The sequence below is a fragment of the Anomaloglossus baeobatrachus genome, chromosome 1 (genome assembly GCF_048569485.1).
Source record: "Anomaloglossus baeobatrachus isolate aAnoBae1 chromosome 1, aAnoBae1.hap1, whole genome shotgun sequence".
NCBI classification, from domain to species: domain Eukaryota; kingdom Metazoa; phylum Chordata; class Amphibia; order Anura; family Aromobatidae; genus Anomaloglossus; species Anomaloglossus baeobatrachus.
This window is the reverse complement of record NC_134353.1, coordinates 35,867,877-35,883,179: the sequence shown is the minus strand read 5'-3', so window position 1 is coordinate 35,883,179 and position 15,303 is coordinate 35,867,877.

The window sequence follows — 15,303 nt, the reverse complement described above, 5'->3', positions numbered from 1 at the left end:
ACACCTGCCATATGGTCGTCTTCTGCCTCTGCCGATACCCTCAGTTCCGTGGCAACACATAGCGATGGACTTTATTACGGACTTGCCATTGTCCTCCGGACACACAGTCATATGGGTCGTGGTGGATCGGTTCTCTAAAATGGCTCATTTCGTCCCTATGGCTGGACTGCCCTCTGCTCAGGAACTAGCGGACGCCTATATACAACACATCTTCCGCTTGCATGGCTTTCCATCACACATTGTGTCCGACAGAGGAACTCAGTTCACCTCCCGCTTCTGGAGGGCTCTCTGCAAACATCTGGGAGTGACTCTGGACTTCTCTTCTGCCTACCATCCTCAGTCTAATGGCCAAGTGGAAAGGGTCAATCAAATCTTGACCTCCTTCTTACGTCACTATGTCAACGCCCATCACGACGACTGGTCCACGCTTCTTCCTTGGGCTGAATTCTCCCATAACCACCACATCAGTGAATCGTCCTCCAGCTCTCCCTTCCATGTCGTTTACGGACTTCAGCCCTCCGTCCCATTGCCTGTATCCCCTTCTTCGGATGTCCCTGCTGCTGATACGGTAGCCCGTGACTTTGCAACCATTTGGGACTCTGTCAAGGCGTCCCTTGGGCGTGCTTCCCTGCGGATGAAGAGACACGCAGACAAGAGACGTCTGGACCCTCCGTGTTTCTCTCCTGGAGATCTAGTCTGGCTTGCTTCCAAGTACGTCCGATTGAAGATACCATCCTACAAGCTGGGTCCTCGCTACATCGGGCCGTTTAAAGTCCTCAACAAGATGAATGAGGTCTCCTACAAGCTACAGCTTCCGGCCACGATGAGGATACCCAACTCATTCCACGTCTCCCTGCTCAAGCCGGTTGTCCTTGGTCCCTTCTCCGCTGCTGCCAGTCCGGCTCCTCCTCCTATTGCCGATGACGACATCTATGCGGTAAGGGATATCGTGGCCATGAAGACCGTACGGGGTCGACAGTTCTTCCTGGTGGACTGGGCAGGGTATGGTCCTGAGGATAGGTCCTGGGAGCCCCGGGAGAATGTGGGTACTCCGCTGATCCGTGCCTTCCTGTCCCGGTTGCGGGGAGGGCGGCGTGGGGGGGGTACTGTCACGCTCCCCGGGTCCCCTGCGCTGCCCTCCGGCTCACCTGTCTCGCTCCCCGGCTCTCCTGCCTCGCTTCCCGGTTCCTCGGTCCGGTCACCGCCGCTCCCCGCTCTCCAGCATCCATTGCCGGCGCGTTCCCGGCGTCCTGGTCCCCGCTCCCGGCGCCCGTCGGCTTCTCAGCCCCAGCCCGGCCCTGCTGCTTCCTCCTCGCAGCTTCCTGCTCTGGCTTCTGGCACTCGGGCCGCGCGCATGCGCATTAGGGCGCGCGCGCGGTCATTGACCCTTTCTTAAAGGGCCAGCGTCCATTAACAGGAAATGATGCAAACAGGTACAGGGTATAAAGGGGTTTAATGTCCAAGTGGGCGGGGCCTGATCTTCGTGTTTCTTAAGCTAGGAGTCAGGTCTCCTAGTGTCCCTATGATATACTCACCTATCTCTCTTGTAGAGCCGTGCCTGCCTCGCCATCCGGTCCTGCCGAATCCCGAACCCCGAACGCTGCCTATCTGCCATCCTGACAGTCCGTACCATCTCGGATCCCTGCGGTGACCCGTCATCTCGCTCCAAAGGTTCCGGACCCCGCCTGACATCTTCTCGGCTTCCGAACCTGAGCTGCGTCACCCGGACTACCATCAGTGACTCCGTGGTCCCAGGGACTTCTCCGTTATACTCGTGTGCACGGACTGTTCTGCTGCCTATAGTGCTCCAGCTACCGGACCCCTTACCACCATCAAGGAGTTCGGCCCAGTGGATCCACCTCCTGGGTCTGCCCGTCCACCTGGCCCTGACAGATAGACTACATAATAATCATCTATAGGGAGGATAGACTGCGTAATAATCATCTATAGGAGGATAGACTGTGTAATAATCATCTATAGGAGGATAGACTACGTAATAATCATCTATAGGGAGGATAGACTACATAATAATCATCTATAGGGAGGATAGACTGCATAATAATCATCTATAGGGAGGATAGACTGTGTAATAATCATCTATAGGAGGATAGACTGCGTAATAATCATCTATAGGAGGATAGACTGCGTAATAATCATCTATAGGAGGATAGACTGCGTAATAATCATCTATAAGAGGATAGACTGCGTAATAATTATCTATAGGAGGATAGACTGCGTAATAATCATCTATAGGAGGATAGACTGTGTAATAATCATCTATAAGAGGATAGACTGTGTAATAATCATCTATAGGAGGATAGACTGTGTAATAATCATCTATAGGAGGATAGACTGTGTAATAATCATCTATAGGAGGATAGACTGTGTAATATCTATAGGGAGGATAGACTGCGTAATAATCATCTATAAGGAGGATAGACTGTGTAATAATCATCTATAGGGAGGATAGATTGCGTAATAATTATCTATAGGAGGATAGACTGTGTAATAATCATCTATAGGAGGATAGACTGTGTAATAATCATCTATAAGAGGATAGACTGCGTAATAATCATTGACAGGGAGGATAGACTGTGTAATAATTATTATTATTATCATTATTATTATTATTATTATTGCGCCATCTATCCCGCTTTACATGTGAAAGGGGTGTACATAATAGGGACAAGTACAATAATCATAAACAATACAAGACACAGACAAGTACAGGAGGAGAGGACCCTGCCCGCGAGGGCTCACAGTCTACACGGGATGGGTGAGGATACAGTAGGTGAAGGTAGAGCTGGTCATGCGGCGCTGTATCAGACTGAGGGTTACGGCAGGTTGTAGGCTTGTCGGAAGAGGTGGGTCTTCAGGTTCCTTTTGAAGCTTGGCAAGGTAGGCGAGAGTCTGATGTGTTGTGGCAGAGCATTCCAGAGTATGGGGGAGGCACGGGAGAAATCTTTGATGCGATGGTGGGAAGAGGAGATGAGAGGGGAGTAGAGAAGGAGATCTTGTGAGGATCTGAGGTTGCGTGCAGGTAAGTACCGGGAGACTACGTCACAGATGTAAGGAGGAGACAGGTTGTGGATGGCTTTGTAGGTCATGGTTAGGGTTTTGAACTGGAGTCGTTGGGCAATGGGAAGCCAGTGACGGGATTGGCAGAGAGGGGAGGTCGGGGAGTAGCGGGGGGACAGGTGGATTAGTCGGGCAGCATAGTTTAGAATAGATTGTAGGGGTGCGAGACTGTTAGAAGGGAGGCCACAGAGCAGGAGGTTGCAATAATCCAGGCGGGAGATAATTAGGGCATGTACTGGGGTTTTTGCAGCTTCTTGGGAAAGGAATGTTCGGATCCGGGAAATATTTTTGAGTTGGAGGCGGCAGGAGGTGAAGAGGGCTTGGATGTGTGGCTTGAAAGAGAGATCAGAGTCTAGGATTACTCCCAGGCAGCGAGCGCGTGGCACTGCGGAAAGTAAGCAGCCATTGACATTGATGGATATGTCAGGTGGGGGGTTGAGTGAGGAGGAGGAAAGACAATGAATTCTGTTTTGTCCATGTTCAGTTTTAGGAATCGAGCAGAGAAAAAGGATGAAATAGTAGACATACATTGTGGGATTTTGGTTAGTAGAGAGGTAATGTCAGGTCCATAGAGGTAGATCTGCGTATCATCAGCGTAGACATGATACTGAAAGCCGTGGGACTCTATGAGCTGTCCCAGGCCAAAGGTGTAAATGGAGAACAGCAGGGGTCCAAGAACTGAACCTTGGGGGACCCCGACAGATAGGGGGCGAGATGAGGAAGTGGTGTGAGAATGGGAGACGCTGAAAGTTCGGTCGGTTAGGTATGAGGATATCCAAGATAGGGCCAAGTCTGTGATGCCCAGAGATGAGAGAATCTGTAGTAGGAGGGAATGGTCTACTGTGTCGAAGGCAGAGGACAGGTCCAGGAGGAGGAGGACAGAGTAGTGTCGGTTGGCTTTGGCGGTTAGTAGATCATTTGTGACTTTGGTTAGGGCAGTTTTCAGTGGAATGATGGGGTCGGAAGCCAGATTGTAACTGATCAAAGTGAGAGCAGGAGGAGAGGTGGGAGGACAATTCAAGATGGACATGCTGTTCCAGTAGTTTTTGAGGCATAGGGGAGAAGGGATATGGGGCGATAGTTTGACACAGAGGATGGGTCAAGGGAGGGCTTTTTGAGGATGGGTGTGATGGAGGCATGTTTAAAACATGAAGGGAATACACCAATTCTTAGTGATAGGTTGAAGAGATGGGTTAGGGCTGGGATGAGGACTGCGGTGATGTTGAGGATGAGGTGCGATGGGAGCGGGTCAAGTGCACAGGTTTTTAGATGTGATCTTGAGAGTAGAGTGGAAAGATGATCTTCCATCATGGTGGAGAAGCTGGATTTGGAGGAAATGGGCTCAGTAGCTATGATGAGGGGCTGTGGTGATTGTGGGCCAAAGCTTGCTCTGATGTTGTCAATCTTCTGCTTGAAGAAAGAGTCAAAGTCTTCAGCTGAGAGGAGAGGAGAGGGAGGTGGTGCCGGAGGACGGAGGAGAGAGCTGAAAGTGTTGAATAGCTGTTTAGGGCTGTGGGATAGAGGATATGAGGGATGAGAAGTAGGGTTTTTTTGTAGCTTGGAGTGCAGCCTTGAAAGTGGTGAGAGCTTGTTTGTATGTAATGAACTGCTCGATGTAATAAGACCTCTTCCATCTGCGCTCAGCAATTCTGGAAGCCCGTCTCAATTTTTTTGTCTGACTCGTGTGCCAGGGTTGCCTGTTGATTGTGCGAGTTTTGGTGTGTGTGAGGGGGGCAGCTGATTAGAGGGCTGCAGAGATAGTGGTGTTGTATAAAGTGGCAGCAGCATCTGCATTGTTTGAAGAAGCAATGTCTGCAAGAGGGAAAAGAGACAGAGAAAGTGAGTGTAAGTCAAGGTGATTGAGATTTCTGCGAGGGTGTGAAGGTTTGTGGAGGGGGGGTTGTGTACTTGGAGAAGAGAGGGAAGAGAATGTGAGTAGGTTGTGGTCAGACAGGGGGAGAGGCGCGTTAGAGAGCTTAGATAGGGAACAGAGGCGAGTGAAGATGAGGTCCAGCGTGTGGCCATCTTTGTGAGTAGCTGCAGAAAACCATTGGGTGAGGCCGAAGGAGGAAGTGAGTGCTAGAAGTTTGGAGACAGATGAGTGGGAAGTGTTAATGGGGATATTGAAATCACCCATGATGATGGTGGGGATGTCTGTGGAAAGGAAATGTAGTAGCCAGGTGGTGAAATGGTCAAAAAAGGCAGTGGCTGGCCCTGGAGGGCGGTAAATGACAGCCAGCTGAAGGTTGGAGGGGGCGTAGATGCGTACGGAGTGCACCTCAAAAGATGGGAGAGTAACAGAGGGTGGTAGTGGAATTGGTGTAAAGGAGCATTGGTCGGACAGGAGCAAACCAACTCCTCCACCATGCTTGTTGCTGGGGCGGGGGGTGTGAGAGAGTTGGAGACCGCCATAAGAAAGTGCAGCAGGAGAAGCTGTGTCAGAGGGGGTGAGCCAGAAGAGGCTGTGTCAGAGGGGGTGAGCCAGAAGAGGCTGTGTCAGAGGGGGTGAGGCAGGAGAGGCCGTGTCAGAGGGGGTGAGGCAGGAGAGGCCGTGTCAGAGGGGGTGAGCCAGGAGAGGCAGTGTCAGAGGGGGTGAGCCAGGAGAGGCAGTGTCAGAGGGGGTGAGCCAGGAGAGGCAGTGTCAGAGGGGGTGAGCCAGGAGAGGCAGTGTCAGAGGGGGTGAGCCAGGAGAGGCAGTGTCAGAAGGAGTGAGCCAGGAGAGGCAGTGTCAGAGGGGGTGAGCCAGGAGAGACAGTGTCAGAGGGGGTGAGCCAGGAGAGGCCGTGTCAGAGGGGGTGAGCCGGGAGAGGCCGTGTCAGAGGAGGTGAGCCGGGAGAGGCCGTGTCAGAGGGGGTGAGCCGGGAGAGGCAGTGTCAGAGGGGGTGAGCCAGGAGAGGCAGTGTCAGAGGGGGTGAGCCAGGAGAGACAGTGTCAGAGGGGGTGAGCCAGGAGAGGCAGTGTCAGAGGGGGTGAGCCAGGAGAGGCAGTGTCAGAGGGGGTGAGCCAGGAGAGGCAGTGTCAGAGGGCGTGAGCCAGGAGAGGCAGTGTCAGAGGGGGTGAGCCAGGAGAAGCTGTGTCAGAGGGGGTGAGCCAGGAGAGGCGGTGTCAGAGGGGGTGAGCCAGGAGAGGCAGTGTCAGAGGGGGTGAGCCAGGAGAGGCAGTGTCAGAGGGGGTGAGCCAGGAGAGGCAGTGTCAGAGGGGGTGAGCCAGGAGAGGCGGTGTCAGAGGGGGTGAGCCAGGAGAGGCAGTGTCAGAGGGGGTGAGCCAGGAGAGGCGGTGTCAGAGGGGGTGAGGCAGGAGAGGCCGTGTCAGAGGGGGTGAGGCAGGAGAGGCCGTGTCAGAGGGGGTGAGCCAGGAGAGGCAGTGTCAGAGGGGGTGAGCCAGGAGAGGCAGTGTCAGAGGGGGTGAGCCAGGAGAGGCAGTGTCAGAGGGGGTGAGCCAGGAGAGGCGGTGTCAGAGGGGGTGAGCCAGGAGAGGCAGTGTCAGAGGGGGTGAGCCAGAAGAGGCTGTGTCAGAGGGGGTGAGGCAGGAGAGGCCGTGTCAGAGGGGGTGAGGCAGGAGAGGCCGTGTCAGAGGGGGTGAGCCAGGAGAGGCAGTGTCAGAGGGGGTGAGCCAGGAGAGGCAGTGTCAGAGGAGGTGAGCCAGGAGAGGCAGTGTCAGAGGGGGTGAGCCAGGAGAGGCAGTGTCAGAGGGAGTGAGCCAGGAGAGGCAGTGTCAGAGGGGGTGAGCCAGGAGAGACAGTGTCAGAGGGGGTGAGCCAGGAGAGGCCGTGTCAGAGGGGGTGAGCCGGGAGAGGCCGTGTCAGAGGAGGTGAGCCGGGAGAGGCCGTGTCAGAGGGGGTGAGCCGGGAGAGGCAGTGTCAGAGGGGGTGAGCCAGGAGAGGCAGTGTCAGAGGGGGTGAGCCAGGAGAGACAGTGTCAGAGGGGGTGAGCCAGGAGAGGCAGTGTCAGAGGGGGTGAGCCAGGAGAGGCAGTGTCAGAGGGGGTGAGCCAGGAGAGGCAGTGTCAGAGGGCGTGAGCCAGGAGAGGCAGTGTCAGAGGGGGTGAGCCAGGAGAGGCAGTGTCAGAGGGGGTGAGCCAGGAGAGGCGGTGTCAGAGGGGGTGAGCCAGGAGAGGCAGTGTCAGAGGGGGTGAGCCAGGAGAGGCAGTGTCAGAGGGGGTGAGCCAGGAGAGGCAGTGTCAGAGGGGGTGAGCCAGGAGAGGCGGTGTCAGAGGGGGTGAGCCAGGAGAGGCAGTGTCAGAGGGGGTGAGCCAGGAGAGGCGGTGTCAGAGGGGGTGAGCCAGGAGAGGCGGTGTCAGAGGGGGTGAGCCAGGTTTCTGTGATGGCGAGGGAGGAGTTTATTAGTGATGAAAAGATCATGGATGTAGGATAGTTTGCTGCAGACAGAGCGAGGGACTGGGGGAGCGGGGGCCGGGTGGATGAGTATGAGGTTAGATGGGTTGCGAAAATTAGTGTTAGAGTGTGGATGGCAGTTAGATGGGACAATGGTAATGTGGCGAGGAGGGCCAGGATTAGGAGAGATATCCCCAGCAGTGAGGAGAAGCAGTGAGAGTGTTAGTAGGTGGGAGCAGGAGAGGCCATGAGGTGGCCGTGTGTGTCTGGAGACACTGGGTGCAATGTGGAGGAACAGATCTGAGGAGAGGGTGAGATGGGTGGGGAGGATGGAGGGAGAGATGAATAGCTCATTACTGGGTGTAGGGATTAGAGGGGAAGATAGAGAGTGAAGTATTATAGGGGTGAAAGTAAAAACACATACAAACATTGTTTACTTTGACTATGTATCCAGTTACCTTCCGGTCCCTTCCGGCCCAATTCAGGTCTAATTCATTTTCTGCACACTTGGTGGATAATTATCTATAGGAGGATAGACTGTGTAATAATCATCTACAACATGTGCAGAATTATTAGGCAAGTTGTATTTTAGAGGATTTTTTTTATTATTGATCAGCAACTATGTTCTCAATCACCCAAAAGACTGATAAATATCAGAGCTTAATATTTTTGGAAGTTGGAGGGGTTTTTTAGATTTGGCTATCTTAGGAGGATTCTGTTTGTGCAGGTAACTATTACTGTGCAGAATTATTAGGCAACTTAATAAAGACCAAATCTATTCCCATCTCACTTGTTTATTTTCACCTGGTAAACCAATATAACTGCACAAAATTTAGAAATAAACATTTCTGACATGCAAAAACAAAACCCCAAAAAATTAGTGCCCAATATAGCCCCCTTTCTTTCTGGTGACACTCAGCAGCCGACCATCCATAGATTCTGTCATTGCTTGATCTGTTTACGATCAACATTGCGTGCAGCAGCCACCACAGCCTCCAGACACTGTTCCCAGAGGTGGACTGTTTTCCCTCCCTGTAGATCTCACATTTTATGAGGGACCACAGGTTCTCTATGGGGTTCAGATCAGGTGAACAAAGGGGCCATGTCATTATTTTTCATCTTTTAGACCTTTACTGGCCAGCCACGCTGTGGAGTAGTTGGATACATGTGATGGAGCATTGTCCTGCAGGAAAATCATGTTTTTCTTGAACGATACCGATGTCTTCCTGTACCACTGCTTGAAGAAGTTGTCTTCCAGAATCTGGCGGTAGGTCTGGGAGTTGAGCTTCACTCCATCCTCAACCCGAAAAGGTCCCACAAGTTGATCTTTGATGATCCCAGCCCAAACCAGTGCCCCACCTCCACCTTGCTGGCGTCTGAGTCGGAGTGGAGCTCTCTGCCCTTTACTGATCCAACCTCTGACCCATCCATCTGCCCATCAAGAGTCACTCTCATTTCATCAGTTCATAAAACGTTTGAAAATCAGTCTTCAGATATTTCTTGGCCCAGTCTTGAGGTTTTATCTTCTGTTTCTTGGTCAGAGGTGGTGGTTTTTCAGCCTTCCTTACCTCGGCAATGTCCCTGAGTATGGCACACCTTGTGATTTTGGATACTCCAGTAGCGTTGCAGCTCTGAAATATGGCCAAACTGGTGGCAAATGGCATCTTGGCAGCTTCACGCTTGATTTTCCTCATTTCGTGGGCAGTTATTTTGCGCCTTTTTTGCCCAGCACGCTTCTTGTGACCCTGTTGGCTATTTGCCATGAAATGCTTGATTGTTCGGTGATCACGCTTCAAACGTTTGTCAATTTCAAGACTGCTGCATCCCTCTGCAAGACAGCGCACAATTTTGGACTTTTCAGAGCCAGTCACATCTCTCTTTTGACCCATTTTGCCAAAGGAAAGAAAATTGCCTAATAAGTAAGCACCCCTTATATAGGGTGTTGATGTCATTACACCGCACCCCTCCTCATTACAGAGATGCACATCACCTGATTTACTTAATTGGTAGTTGGCTCTCAGCCTATACAGCTTGGAGTTGGACGACATGTATAACAAGTATCATGTGATCAAAACACTCATTGGCCTAATAATTCTGCACACAGTGTATAGGGAGGATAGACTGCATAATAATCATCTACAGGGAGGATAGACTGTATAATGGTCATCTATAGCGAGGATAGACTGCGTTTAATCATCTATAGGGAGGATAGACTGCATAATAATCATCTATAGGGAGGAGAGACTGCATAATAATCATCTATAGCGAGGATAGACTGTGTAATAATTATCTATGGGAGGATAGACTGTGTAATAGTCATCTATGGGAGGATAGACTGTGTAATAATCATCTATAGGATAGACGGTAATATTCATCTATAGGAGGATAGACTGCGTAATAATCATCTATAGGGAGGATAGACTGTGTAATAATCATCTATAGGGAGGATAGACTGCGTAATAATCATCTATAGGGAGGATAGACTGCATAATAATCATCTATAGGAGGATAGACTGTGTAATAATCATCTATAGGGAGGATAGACTGTGTAATAATTATCTATAGGAGGATAGACTGTGTAATAATCATCTTAGGGAGGATAGACTGTGTAATAATTATCTATTGGAGGATAGACTGCGTAATAATCATCTATAGGGAAGATAGACTGTGTAATAATTATCTATGGGAGGATAGACTGTGTAATAATCATCTATAGGGAGGATAGACTGCGTAATAATCATCTGTAGGAGGATAGACTGTGTAATAATCATCTATAGGGAGGATAGACTGTGTAATAATTATCTATGGGAGGCTAGACTGTGTAATAATCATCTATAGGAGGATAGACTGTGTAATAATCATCTATAGGGAGGATAGACTGTGTAATAATTATCTATGGGAGGATAGACTGTGTAATAATCATCTATAGGAGGATAGACTGTGTAATAATCATCTATAGGGAGGATAGACTGTGAAATAATCCTCCATAGGAGGATAGACTGTGTAATAATTATCTATGGGAGGACAGACTGGGTAATAATCATATATACAGAGGATAGACTAATTAATGGTTCATCAGAGACCCTGTGTGACTTTTCTTTATGATTTCTTCGCTGCTCGCCCTCGATCTCTTTTGGGGTCGGGGCTTTTATTTCAGTAGATTTTTCTTTAAATCTGGAATATTGGATATTATAGAAGAAATGTATTGACACATTTCTACGTAAGACCCGGGCAACGTTACAGATCCCAGATGATCTATATATCAGCCTGACCTTTACCATATAAGAGACTAATTAATACCGCTATTACACTGCAGATTGTGCTGTATGGTCACATTTATTGGGGATATTTCATTCTCACCGGTGCAGGAGACGGGTGCACGGCACAATCACAATAGGCAGCCCTTCATAGTGCAGGTTACTGCCATCTCTTCCCAACGTTTTAGCATCATCCCCTCCATAGACCCTGAAACAGCCTGAAGGAGTGCACAGTGGATAAAAAAAGTCTACACGCCCCTGTTAAAATGTCATTTCAGAACTTTTTCCACCTTTAATGTCGCCCATAATCTATATAAATCCAATGACAAACAAACTAAAATCATTTTGAGGTGGAAAATAAAAATATCAGAAATAAATTATTGTGGTTGCATAAGTGTGAACACCCTCTTTTAATTGAGGATGTGGTTGTGTTTATACCCAGCCAATCACATTTACCCTCAATCTACATGGTAGTTAGTGCACAGCTGCCATCACTTGCATTGCTGATTAACCCCATATACAATTTCACTGTTCTAGGAGGATTTTCCAGACATTTTTTAAGTTTGTATTTTACATTAAAAGCCCATGGTCCGTAAACAGCTGACAACACAGCAAAGGAATCTCATTGTTGAAAGTTATTCGTCAGGAGTAGGTACAAAAAAAACATCCAAGGCATTAAAGATACCATGGACTGTGGTGTCTGGCTATAGAAGGTCACATGTTGTGAATGTCAGTTATGCTTTTGCTGCTGTGAGGCTCCCTCTTGTGGCCTGGAATGGTTTGGACAGAGACCAAGTGTGCTGGAGCAATGGGCGTTTCCATTAATAACTCTCTGCCTATTTAAACCCTGGCCTCCTGGCAGGCTGAGTCGGGTTGTCATTGTCCTGTAGCTCTCCAGCCTTTTCATCTTGCTTCCGAACATATCTACCCCAGATAAGTGCTTGGTTCTTTCTTATGTTGTTTTGTTCTTTTGCTCTTTTCTGGGTTTGTCATTTGCTGTGGTTGTTGTCAGTTTATTTGCATGCAGGGATCTTCCCTCTCAGTTGTTTAGTTGGGAAGCTCCCTGCAGCTATGTTTGGAGTATTTCTCCTATAAGTCCATGTGTTTGTTGCTTCTTGAATTTGTAATTGTTCCTGCTTTCTGTTCATTGGTATGACAAGAGCGCCTGGTATAGGACAGAGTGCAGATCGTGCAATCTGAGGTCCTTTTTGTACTATCAGGTATTTGGGTTTTTGTAGGGTTTTTCTCTGGCCACCATCAGCCCCTTTCCTATCCTATCCTATTTAGTCAGTGGGGCCTCACCTTTGCTAATCCTATCCTCCATCTGTGCACTGTGTTTTCCTATATCACCGCAGTCTTTGAATGTGGGGGGCTTGCTATACTTTGGCAATCTATTTTCTGAGGCAGAGAGTTATTCATCTTTCCTTCCTTTAGGATAGCTAGTTCTCCGGCTGGGTTCGCGGTGCACAGGATGTTAGTTCACCCCTCGGCTACTTCTAGTGTTGATGGTTAGTAAGGGGATGGAGGTCAGATTAGTTGCCAATGCTCTTGTCACCTTTTTGCCAATGATCTATTGTGATCTTCCATGGTTCCGGATCATAACAGTCACAGCGTTTGGCTGTTCAAACTGCTCCCTGACTTTCTATTATTCCTGCTTGGTGTATATGGTATACCTATGTATCTCTTCTGTTTGGTTTTTATGCCTTTCCCTTTAGGACCCTGCAGAGTTCCTAACCCTTTCATATGTTTTTCATCAGCACTTCCCTTGGTGTATTCATACACCCTTATTTCCCTCTTACTCTGTGCTGGTGATAGGTCTAATACCCTTATCAAGTCTTCAGTGCAAGCAGACAGCTTGAATACATCTGGAGACACTTTGTTGCGGTTTCAGTTCCTCACCCTGAGCCATCTGGAGATAAGTTATTTGTTTACTTTCCCATGTGTGTTTACTCTGTGTGTTCTTTAGAGCTTAGTGGGATTGACTAAGCGCTCACCTCATCCGTTCCCTACCGAGGGCTATATCATGGTCACCTATGGTATCCGGCTCAGCGTATAGGTGCGGAACCTATCTAGGGTGGTGAAGGAAGCCAAGGGCCAGTGGTAGGCTTGGTCAGGGGTCACTATATTTTCATTCTTTAGATGTAGGGTTTTCCTTTTCTTTTGCCATTCCTTTGGTACTTCCCCGTACCTACCATGACACGCTGTGAAGATGTCATCAAGAAGGGGCTTACATTTAGCACAGCAGTGACATTACCTAGAACTGAACATCTTTCTTATGCTGTGCCTTCCTGTTTCACTTCTATTCAGGTGTGTACAATTTCTTATTTGGTTTGCCCGATCACATTTTGGGAGGGACTGTATATACTCACTGCTCACATGTCTCAGTGCTGGTACATTTCTGGTTGGATGGTTGTCTGGCGTTCCAGCTCTTCGGTTACGTTTTTCTTACTGAGACATTGTTATTGCTATTCCCTGCAGTTTGTTTGTGTGACTCCCTTCCCAGTTATCTCATAATTTGCTTCTTTTTGGTTTGAGAGGGTTTACACATATTCTGCTATTCTTTTTTTTCTTTTATTCCATCATTCCTATATGACTGTGTTTGCACGTTCCTAGCCCCATGTCTCGCCCTCTACCTGTGTGCACTTCATTTATGTTAATTCTTGTTTTCGTGTTACACTTGGTATATACCTTAGGGTTCAGTTAAGGGCACTCAGGGGCAGCCGTCAACGAGTAGGAGTGCCACTACGTGATCTTAACGTGCCAAGCTCCGCTGTTAGCCAGGGACAAATTAGCGTCAGGTCTAGGGTACCTACTGGTCTGTTTTGGCTCCTGTGGATTTCTGGTTTTACATCTCACCTGGTTTGTCCATCTCCGTGAGAGTGTTACGGTTCAGTGGCAACATTAGGGCTAGCACACACGGCGAGTAATATGGAGCAAGTAGAATGCGATAAAAAAATCGCATTCCACTCGAACCAATATTACTTTATGGGGCAGCCCCATGAGCAATTTGTTTTCTCAGCTCTAATCGGACAAAGAAAACGATCACAGCATACTGTGGGCGGAATGCGATCCTGTTTCACTAGCACCCATACAAGTCTCTGGGGGCGAGAGAAACATCGCATTGCAATCACATTACATTGGAGTGCAATGCGATTCTCACATCAGCCAGCAACGGAGGAGATAGGGAGATAAATCCCTCCCTCTATATCAGAGTGCTGGCCCTCCCCTCCGCAGCGCCTGCCCTCCCCTCCTCAGCACCATCCCTCCTCTCCGCAGCGCCGGCCCTCCCCTCCTCAGCACCTTCCCTTCCCTCCGTAGCGCCGGCCCTCCCCTCCTCAGCACCATCCCTCCTTTCCGCAGCACCGGCCCTTCCCTCCTCACCACCTTCCCTTCCCTCCGCAGCGCCGTCCCTCCTCTCCGCAGCGCCGTCCCTTGCCTCCTCAGCACCGTCTCTTCCCTCCGCAGCGCCAGCCCTCCCCTCCTCAGCACTGTCCCTCCTCTCCACAGCGCCGGCTCTCCCCTCCTTAGCACCATCCCTACCCTCCGCAGCACCGGCCCTACCCTCCTCAGCACCGTCCCTCCTCTCCGCAGCCCCGGCCCTCCCCTCCTCGGCACCTTCCCTTCCCTCCGCAGCACCGGCCCTTCCCTGCTCAGCACCGTCCCTCCTTTCTGCAGCGCCGGCCCTCCCCTCCTCAGCACCGTCTCTCCTCTCCGCAGCGCCGGCCCTCCTCTCCTCAGCACCATCCCTTCCCTCCACAGCACCGTCCCTTCCCTCCGCAGCGCCGGGCCTCCCCTCCTCAGCACCGTCCCTCCTCTCCGCAGCGCCAGCACTTGCTTCCTCAGCACCGTCTCCTCCCTCCGCAGCGCCGGCCCTCCCCTCCTTAGCACCATCCCTCCTCTCCGCAGCGCCGGCCCTCCCCTCCTCAGCACCGACGTTGATGTCTCCACTGCTGCCCAGTGTGATTGCCCCTACTTCTTTTCCCCTTTGTTAGACCTCTGCCCACAGTTAGACTGGTTTCAGACGTCCGTGTTCCAGGTATGTGTGACATCCATTTTTAACACGGATCTCACACGTACCCATGTTATTCTCTGGAGCTGCACACACATCCGTGTTTTCACATGGACCGTGTGACCCCGCGTGGCCTTGCATGCACACACGGAGACATGTCCATTTTTTCTCCGGCAGCAGAGTGGGTGTCACACGGATCGCACACTGATGTGATCCGTGTGACATTAGTGTGACACGTACCGGAGAAAACACGTATCTTTCAAATAAAAATATATTCTATATTACCTGTATCCAGCGCTGTTTTCTTCGGCTCTGCTGTCTTCTGCTTCCGATCCCCGCTAATTATACTCGTAGAATATTCACTACACCTCGGAGCTGGAAGCAGAAGCATCACCAGGAACTGCATCGGAGACCGCATTGCCGGGGAGAACATAAGGGACTGCATCGCTATGGACAGCGCCGGGGACAGCATTGCTGGGGACAGTGGCGGGGACAGCGCCGGGTATAGCGTAGCCGGTGACAGGTGAGGATTCAGCAACCAAGCAGTGTGTATGCAGTGACGTACAGGAGGTCATCCGAGTTCCCAATCAACTCTGATGAACCCGTGAAGTCACCGTTGTGACACCT